General features: G+C 44.4%; 1 pseudogene; it reads right to left on the bottom strand.

Annotated features, from left to right (window-relative positions):
• Positions 1–5,039, bottom strand: part of LOC114626606 — a 34,274-nt pseudogene extending 29,235 nt beyond the window's left edge.
• Between the last annotated feature and the right edge of the window lie 1,410 nt (positions 5,040–6,449).

The following is a 6,449-nucleotide window of genomic DNA, read 5'->3' on the forward strand; positions in this document are numbered from 1 at the left end:
TGTGTGTGTGTGTGTGTGTGTGTGTGTGTGTGTGTGTGTGTGTGTGTAGGATGCCTGGGTCTCCTTGGAACAGGGAGTAGAATAGATTATGGAGGTGGTCTGGGGGAAATTGAGGATGGAAACAGGAGGGATCAGGCAGAGGGAAGAAGAGGTCATTTGGGGGACAATTTGAAAAACTGGAGCGGAAACTCCTTCGAATCTATGAGGGTGACCCTAGTGAAGACTCCTGGTAATAGAGAATACAGAGCCTGAACTGGCCATCTTCTGTAACGAGGAAAGGCTTCCCATGGGATTGAGACAACAACCCAGACACAAAACCTACAACCTACAATCTGTCCTGCTTTCAAGATGTGCTTGGAAAATGGAGGTGCAGAATTTGTAGGAGTGGCCAACCAATGACTGATCTATTTTGAGGCTGGCATCATAAGAGGTACCCCATGTCTGACACTGCCTGGATGACCAAGAATCTGAGGCTGAATCTCAAAAATTAAACAAACAACCACCATATGACCCAGCTATACCACTTGTGGTGGTTTGAGTAGGAATGGCCACAGAGACTCATGTGTTTGAATGTCTGGCCCATAGGGAGGGGTACTATTAGGAGGTGTAGCCTTGTTGGAGGATGTGTGTCACTGTTGGGATGGGATTGGAGGTCTCTTATGCTCCAGCTCTGCCTAGTATGGTACAGTTTCTTTTTTCTTTTTCTTTTTCTTTTCTTTTCTTTCTTTTTTTTTTGTTGTTGTTTTTCGAGACAGGGTTTCTCTGTGTAGCTCTGGCTGTCCTGGAACTCACTCTGTAGACCAGGCTGGCCTCAAACTCAGAAATCAGGCCTGCCTCTGCCTCCCAAGTGCTGGGATTAAAGGCGTACGCCACCACCACCTGGCAGGTGCACAGTTTCTTTATGCTGCCTCCAGATCAAGGTGTAGAACTTTTAGCTCCTCTCTAGCACTATCCCTGCCTGCATGCTACCATGCTTCCTGCCATGATGCTAAGGGACTAAACCTCTAAAATTGCAAGCCAGCCTCAAGTTAAATATTTTTCTTTATAGGAGTTGCCATGGTTATGGTCTCTTCACAACAATAAAACCCTAACTAAGACACCATTACTGGGCCATACAACTAAAGGACGACAGGGGCACTTGCATGGCCAAGTTTATTGCTGTTCTATTAACAATAGCTGGGAATTGGAAGTGGCCTAGATACCCATCAACTGATCCCTGAATATGGAAAATGGAGCCCATTTACACAGTGGAATTTTAATCAGATTTAAGGAAAAATTAACTCATGAAATCTCCAGGAAAGTGGGTGGAACTGGAAAAATTACACTGAGTGACGTCACCCAGGCCCAGAAAGACAATGTAGTGTCTTCTCCTTCATGTGTGGATTGTGGCTTTGTATCTTTGGATGTAAGGATTAACTTGGAGTATCCAGAGAGAATGGGAAGCTCAAGGGCTGAGGGGAAGGAGCACTTAAAGGTGGGGGGAGTAGAAGATATGTGATATGATATGAATATTGGAGAAGGGGGGTGGATACTGAGGGTTAAACACTTAGCATGAAATGGGGGAGGAGGATGTGTAAAGAAATTCAGGTTAGTTAGCTAAAACTAAGAATGTATGAAAAGGCCTATGGACTACTTTGTATTTTTTTTTTTTTTTTTTGGTTTTTCAAGACAGGGTTTTTCTGTGTAGCCCTGGCTGTCCTGGAACTCACTCTGTAGACCAGGCTGGCCTCGAACTCAGAAATTCACCTGCCTCTGCCTCCCCAGTGCTGGGATTAAAGGCATGCGCCACCACTGCCCAGCGGACTACTTTGTAAAAAAAAAAAAAAAAAAAGAGAGAGAGAGAGAATTTGGGGGCTGAGGAGATGTCTCAGGAGTTAAAAGCACTGGCTGCTCTTCCAGAGGACCAGGATTTATTACCAGTACCCACGTGACAGCTCACAACTGTACTTCCAGTTCCATGGAACCTGATGTTCTTCTGGCCTCTGTGGACACCAGGCATGCATGTGGTACATAGACGTATAAGCAGGTAAAACACGCAAATACATAGAATAAAAAGAGATAAATCTTTTTTAAAATGGAGTTTTAATGGAGGTGCTCTACACGGGTAGACAACGCTGCTCACAGAACACATGGACTATTGAATGAAACTCTCAGTGCAGACACAGGATACTTCCCTATGTACTGCTGCTCAGAGAGACCCCAAAGAACCTGGAAACAACACAGGTGATTGTCGTAACTTTGGCTGCCCACCATAAGGAGGTGGTAAGACTCTACTATGAAAGACACAATACACTTTATGAGCAAGACATAGATAAAGAAATAAAGCAAAGAATAATTAAAATACTCTGTCTCTCTGTCTCTGTCAATCTCTGTCTCTCTGTCTCTCTGTCTCTCTCTCTCTCTGTCTCTCTCTCTGTCTCTCTCTGTCTCTCTCTGTCTCTCTCTCTCTCTTTCTCTCTCTCTCTCTCTGTGTGTGTGTGTGTGTGTGTGTGTGTGTGATTCTAGGCTGGAAAAATGTCCAGAATGATCTTACTTATAAAGCCATGGAAGCACATGAGGAACAATGTTACCATCTTGAGGAACAATGTTACCATCATGGGAAAACAATGTTGACATTTTGAGAAAGATCATCATAACTTCATAATGAGAGCTCTGGGGACTTAGGAAGGAAAGTGTGGCAGTTCAGTTTATGATCACAGGCATCAGCCTAGAACATCAGGTGTTCTGATTGAGGACAGAGAACAGTTTATAAAACTATGCCCTTCCTCCCTCTTTGGAATAGTCAGCAGAGACCCAGGCCACCTGGGTCTTCTCTCTCACTCTGTTGGTTTAATCTGCCTTTTTAAAAAGAAAAAAAAAAAAACAAATTGTAGTGAGTAGATATGTACATTTTACTTCTTGTTTATTGTAAAGTTGATCAGACAGCTGACCTTGTAGATGTGGTGCTGGATAAAGAGCCAAAAGCTCTACATCTGGATCCGCAAGCAGCAACAAGAAAGAGTGAGCAACTAGGCCTGCTTAAGCTTCTGAAACCTCAAAGCCTGCCCCCAGCGACATACTTCTCCCAACACAGCTACACCTACTCCAACAAGGTCACACCTCCTATTAGTGCCACTCCCTATGAGCCTATAGAGGTTGTTTCCATTCAATCTACCACTCTGACCTACAAAGAACCACATAATAAACTTGAAGTTTCAAAGGCTGCATGATCTCTGACCTGACAACACAAACACGACCATAGATATCATGAAAACCACTGGCTGTGGCTTGTTCCAGAAAAAATAGGTAAGAGAGATTGCCAGGTTTGACCAACACACCGTGAGATTTCAGATTCTTCATGGAAAGAGCATCATGAAGGGTTGAAGGTGGACTCTTGTTGCCATGAGACAAAAGGTCCAATGACGGTCCCATCATAGCAACGCTTGGAGAAAGCCTGCTGTGTGAGCCATGGCAGGTGAGATGGGCAAAAGACTGTATCATGGAGGATGGAGTGGATAGTAGTCTAGATAATACTGGATAGGAGTCTGGAGGATCTGCATATTTGCTTGTGGTAGAATCCTGGGTGGGACTGGGACCAGCCCTTTACAAGAGCTCTGCCTTATTAGTGGAGTGTGTGACTCCTGGTGTTGGTCTGGCTCCCTCTAGTGGCGCAAGAAGGTACAGCAGAGTCCGCTGTGCTCTGTGGAGGAGCTCAGCTAAGAAGTACAGGGTTCTCCCTGGAAGGGGAAAGCTAAGAAGCACTGGAGTCCAACACAGAGGGAGACAAGGACAGATGTTCTCTAGATTCTTATTTAAAACAAAAAAAATTGTATTGTGCAGAACTTGGAAGATGGCACAGTCAATAATGTACCTGTTGCTCATGAGGACCTGCTGGTGACACTTGTGGTCCTAGTGCTTGTGGGGGTCAGGGGAGGCTGATTTCTAGAGCTCTGTTTCAGCTAGTCTTGTCAGACCAGTGCTCCAGGCCAGACCCCGTCTCAAAAAAAAAATAGGATGGAGAGAGAAGGGGCAATAAAGAAAGACACTGATTAGACGGTGTTGACTTGGGGTCATTGGACTTGTTCATCTGCCCTCCTTCCTACTGTGGCCACTCTGAATAAATATCTTTCCTTTGCTTCCCAGCATTACTAGTCTCTTTAAGCAGGCTGATGGGACAGATGGGCAAGCTGAGCTAGTTGGTGTTGCTGAAGCCCAGGATTTTACCATGAGATATTAGTAACACATGAGAAGAAGACTCAATGATTGGTAACAGCCACAGTGTCTGAGAGCCTGTGTCAGGTAGAATGATTTCTAGCTATCCCTAAGATAAGGTTAAATTTGTGAACTAGGGCCCAGCAAGAGATAAATAATACAGCTAACAGTAAATAAGAACAATTACTATTCTTAGTGAAATAGGGAACATGTGAATACCGCCTTGACCATTGGTGATGGTTGAACTGGAAAATGAAGATGGCTCCCCAGTCTCTAACAGATGACAATGACAGAGCATGGACACACTGGACAAAGGATGGCAGACCCAGAATGGTGAAGAGGGCACAACATCATCACTACTCGACTTAGAATGGCACCCAAATTAAAACATAAAATAAGAAGTGATGTCACATGATCCCAGGGCAAGAGAGGCAAGAGGATTGTAAGTTCATAGCCAGCCTAGGGGTGTACAACAGGACCCTGTTTCAAAAACCAAACAATCAGCCACCATCACCCACAAACTTGAATTTTCTGTTTAAAACTTTCTGAACACATCTTGCTGTTCACTTATGTGTGGCAGAGAATTCACTGTAGTCATGGATTAAAGGATATCCAACAAGGTGGGGAGCCCCAGTTCAAAGGAGAATTCAAAGTACTGTGTAAAGGGAAATACTTAGCTAACAATGCCCAGTGCGGCTTGTTCCTGGGCAGCTGCCATTTTCCCTGCTACTGGGGCTCTGGCTATCTTGAAACACTGGCCCTGATACCTCAAGATGCCAGCGTGGCAGCTGGCTCTGCCAATCCACCATGTTCTCCAATCCACCAATGCTCGGTTGAGCCCAGACCATTCCCGCTATGCCCATGGTACCTGGTAGAATGAAGACACTTAAAGCTTAATGATTATCCTAAGATTTATATATTTGGAAACCTCAATTAACAAGATGCCCACACTATTAGAATTGTTACCCAACATCTAATCTTTTGATAAGTAGCTACCCAGGATTGCTCACAAACCATCCTTTCTCTGCCATGACTGCTAGCCTACTTCCTTTTTCTCTTCCTCTTTCCCTTTCCTTCTCTCCTCCCCACTTCTCACTCCACCTATCTTTCATACAGCCCAACCACCAAGTCTTATTGCAAATGTAGCGGGGATATATCCCATTTCAGTACTGTGTTAGGAAAGAAAAAGAATCTGACAGAAGAAATTTAAAGGAAGAAGGAACTATTTGGTGAGTGACTTCAAGCCTACTGTCCACCAAATGGAAGGCCTGACTGACTTCATGACAACAGGTTGTTGGGACTCCCACACATTGATAGAACTTAGCAAACAGAGTGTAGATAGGAAGTAGGTTCAGGGTTATGGTATCTCCAGACCCACTCCAATGACTGACTTCCTCCATGTAGGCTCTACAACCTCCTAAGACATCACCAGCAGCTACAAGTATTCTACAACAGGAGCCTATGAAAGTCAGTGCACACCCAAACACAAAGATCTAGTCAAGGGTACTGAGTGCAACTGCTTAATAAAGGGAGAAAAATGTCTTTGGAGAAGGGATCTGTTGTATTCTTAGAAGATTCCCATGTGTGTGACTGTATGTATATATGTATGTACATGTGTGTACATTCATGCATATGTATGCATGTGTTTACATGTGTGTGGTCGTGTGTGTGCATTATGTGTATGCACATATGTTTGTGCAGGTGTCTGAATGTGTATAAATGTGTGTGTGTCCATCTATTTTTATGCTGGCATACATGTAACCATGTGAGTGCATATTGGGCCCTGAGGAACCCCACTTGTCTTCCTGAGGAGATACTTATTGAGCCAGGCTTTCTCATTGACCTAGAGCTTACCTGCTAGGCTGACTGGCCAATGAGGCCCAGGGACTCCTGCCTGCACCTCTCCAGTGCTGGGATTATATGTATGTATCATGACATCTGGCTTTTATGTGTTGATTCTAGGGAATCAACTCAGGTCTTCATGCTTGCAAGGTAAGTTATTTACAATGTGAGCTATTTATGGCCTGGTTCTCTTGCGTATCAGTGGACAAAAAAATTCTACACAACAGGTACAATGTGTAGAGCTATGTAACCCCTTTCAAATAGAAAGGTCTAGAGACTCACCCCAAGCTGTTATACCCTCCTGGGGTCTGTGTCCTCTTAGGTATGGAGCAAGCACTGGTCCTCTCACTCAGGATGGTGCTTCTAGTGATTTAGAGGCCAGTTCTTTCTCCAGATGGAGCAAAGAGAGAGGCCTC

The sequence above is a fragment of the Grammomys surdaster genome, unplaced genomic scaffold (genome assembly GCF_004785775.1).
Source record: "Grammomys surdaster isolate TR1022 unplaced genomic scaffold, NIH_TR_1.0 238, whole genome shotgun sequence".
In the NCBI taxonomy this organism is placed as follows: domain Eukaryota; kingdom Metazoa; phylum Chordata; class Mammalia; order Rodentia; family Muridae; genus Grammomys; species Grammomys surdaster.